Here is a 3,692-nt window from a genome sequence, read left to right on the forward strand (position 1 = left end):
TATAAATCTGCACATTCTGGTGTGACGCTCTGGGGTGGCAAAGGGAGGGAGAGCTAGCTGCCTGTTCCCCACCCGATGGGTTCATGTCTGGCTGGAACAGCCTCCCACCTCTCTGGCTGATTCATCAGGCTCAGTCTATTCAAACAGATGGAACTTCTATTTAGGTATTTTAATAGCATGTATTTAAGATACCCTATTGAGAATCTGATCTGACAGAAGTTTGATGAAGTGTTGATGTGCTGAGAAACCAGGCACACTAGGCAAATAACTTCTTCCCCAAAACCAGGTAATTTGAATCGATTCAACAAGTACTTAACTGAGGGCCTACTTTTCACCTGTGTGTGTCCAGCATTGAGTTAAGAGAGCCAGAAAAGAAGAATGCTTAGCACACAAGCCCTTGGAAGCTTCTACTTTCCCTGGGGAGAAACAGTGCATGGATGGATGTATTTGCAATTTTACAAACATCAGTGACTACCTACTATGTGCAAGGGGGTTAAGTAAGTAAGCAGCCAAAGAGGGCAATGACATCTCTTTTCTATCAAGCCTCCATCAAGCAATTTAAAAGAAAATGGCTCTCTATTGTCTCTCATGATGAGAAAAATGAAATAAAAGATGTAACATATTGAGCACCTCAACTGAACGGACTATGTGCTCTTCAATGCACCATGTTCCTTGGCACCATGCCATTGCTTGTTACTACCTTGACTTTAGGTGACATCCACTCCCCTAGTCTGCTATCTTTCCTTCATAGGCTTTACTGTTAATACCATGTCTTTCGAATCTGAAATTTAGTAACTAACAGCATGTACTGTCTTATATTGGTCTTCAGTCTCTCCGGTTTGTGACACTTGGATATACAACACTAATGTAAGCTCTGTAAGGGCAAAACTCAATTTATTTTATTTTGTTCATCATATTGTATTGTATTGTATGAGTCAGGGTCTCACTCTGTCATGCAGACTGGAATGCCGTGGCACAATTTTGTCTCACCTCAGTCTCAACTTCCTGGGTAGCTGAAACTACAGATTCACACCACCATGCCCTGCTAATTATTGTGATTTCTTTTTTGTAAAGATGAGGTCTCATTATGTTGCCCATGTGACTCTCAAACTCCTGGGTTCAAGCAATTCACCTGTCCCAGCCTCCCAAAGTTTTGGGATTACAGTCATGAGCCACTGCTCCTGTCCTCAATTTATATTTTTTCAGTTAATCAGTATTTGTTCAGTAACTACTTTACACTGTATCACAATTACAAGGAAAACAAATATGTAAAAAAGATTGTTCTCAAGGAGCTCACACTTTTTGCTACTCTGAAATAGAAACATAATCTCTTTCTGGAAAGCACTTGTATGATGTTAGATACGTAGTAAGTCTTCTATAAATGCATGCCATTATTAGTTATTATTTCTTTGAGACTGAATGGAAGAGTAGGAAGTAAAAATAAGAACTGAGAAAGGAAGTTGCAACTGTAATAGAGGGTCTTGATGACATCTCATCAGAGATGGATGTCATCATTTGAAAGCAGGTAACAGAAAACCCAGCTCAAACAGCTTCAACAGTAAGGGGGATTTATTGGCTTTCCTAACTGAAAAGGTCCAGAGGTCAGGCAATGATTTGCTATGATTCAATCAGGGCTTTGGCTTGATTTCATTGGGATTCTTTGGTACTACTCCCCCTCTGCGTTGGCTTTATACTCAGGCTGGTAGCAAGATGGCTATAGTGATTCAAGGCTTCTCGTTTATACACAACAGTCAGAGAAAGAGGGAATTCATCTCTTCTGGTGCCTCTCTTAAAAGTGAGGAACTTCTTTCCACAAATCCCCAGCAAACCTGTCCTCTTATCTGAGTGTGCCAACTGAGTCACAAGCCTTTTCCTCAACCAAGTTTTGCCCATGGAATGCTACAAACTCCTCTGCTTCGGTTAGGCTCTTGACCCAAGTACTGTTTAGAGGATGAGATTTCTGAATCAGTTAGGATGACCTTCTTATATTGCAGTAACAGTCAACCCCCAAATCACAGTGCCTACTTAATACAACTAAAATGTAATTCTTACTCTCACTACATGCCAGTGTGGGTTGGCAGGGGGAGTTCTACCATTATAGTCACCCTGGGACCGAGGCTGTTGGAGGCTTCATCTTGACACATGGCTTAGCAATCACTGCAGCAGAACAGAGTGGGACTGGTGAATCATCCACTAGCTTTTAAAGGCTTCTGCCTGGAAGTGACATATATATCATTTATATTCACATTTTATTGGCCAAAGCAAGTCACATGGCCATGCCTAATTTCAGAAAGCTGGGGAATACAATTCCATCATGTATCAAAGAGAACTAGAATATTTATGAATAGTCGCAATTACTACTATAATTACCCTTGGCTCAATTAGGACCAACTGTGGAGATAACTACAAAATTAACTTCTCATAAAGCCTATGTACTTCCTTAGGAAGGGGATCCCTTAGTAAAAACCAAGAATTGTTAGGAAAGGAATAATGGGTGCTGAGCAGGCAAACAGCAATGCTTGTATGAAGGCAAACTGATCTCAGACTTCAAAGAAATGGAGGGAAAAAAAAGATCCTTAACAGGTTGGCAAAGGTTGAGCAGAAAAGAAGCAACCACTGTAACAATGTAGCCACCCAGAGACCTACACAGCAGAAATAGGCTGATGAAAATGAAAATAGGCTGTGAGGCCAATAGTGCATGAGTTAGCGTCTTTGCTGCTGCACATCTCAGCTCAGGAATGGGAGCGTAAAAAGTTGATCAGGAAGATATGTAGGGATCATGGATGATTTGAGGGACTTTATGGGAGGCCTTGGGTTGTTGAAGTTAGAGGATTGAAGAGGTCAAGGGGTTCTCAAATGGGCAGCAGGGCCCAAATCATATCTGGGAAAAAGTCATATTTCTAAACTAGGATAAGAAGTAACCTGTAACAGTAACAACGACAGACAAAATGTAATCCAGATAATTAAAATGGAGGACAGCCAATATGAAAGAGACACTGATACAAAAATGAGGACTTCTGTCTCACTGGGCCTTACAGGTGTTAGAGAAAGACAGTTTCCATGGGAGAGAACAGTGCAAGTTTACACTAGAGCCATGTTTCTGCCCATGGGAGGTAACAATACAAAAGAAAGAACTCTAGATCTGCAGTCAGGAAAATTGGGTTTCAGTCCCAGCAATGACTATAAATAATAGTTTGATATGGGCAAATCATCATGAGCTTTTTTCAGTTTGTTTCCTCAGCTGAAGAAAGGAGATAATAATGCCTCTTCAATTTTTAGAGCCCTATGTGAAGGTCATATTAGATAGGAAAGCCTCTTGATCGACTAAAAAGCCCTAATGCGTATATGGAATCATTATACTCAGGTGAGTCAGTGGGAGGAGTTTAGACAATTAAGGATATAGGTAAGATGCTATCTCCAATTGAAGAGGGAAAGACAGTGGAAATGTCAGTGGGTTGATAAGCATTGTCTTGGTCAATTCTTTTAATTTCAAAGACTAGAAATCCAACTCAAATTGACCCAAGAGTAAAAGAAAATGTATCGACTTGGCCATTGCTTTGTTAAACTCTGTTTTTTCCACATGGCTCTTTGAGCTGTGGCTGCCTGTTCCCTTAGTCTCAGCTCCTTCCCTACCTTGGGGAGGTGAATCTTCTCTCTCTCTCCTTCCCCCCCCCCCCCCCCCCCCCCCCCCC

Source organism: Carlito syrichta, unplaced genomic scaffold (assembly GCF_000164805.1).
Source record: "Carlito syrichta isolate Samal-C Ts95f unplaced genomic scaffold, Tarsius_syrichta-2.0.1 Scaffold237430, whole genome shotgun sequence".
In the NCBI taxonomy this organism is placed as follows: domain Eukaryota; kingdom Metazoa; phylum Chordata; class Mammalia; order Primates; family Tarsiidae; genus Carlito; species Carlito syrichta.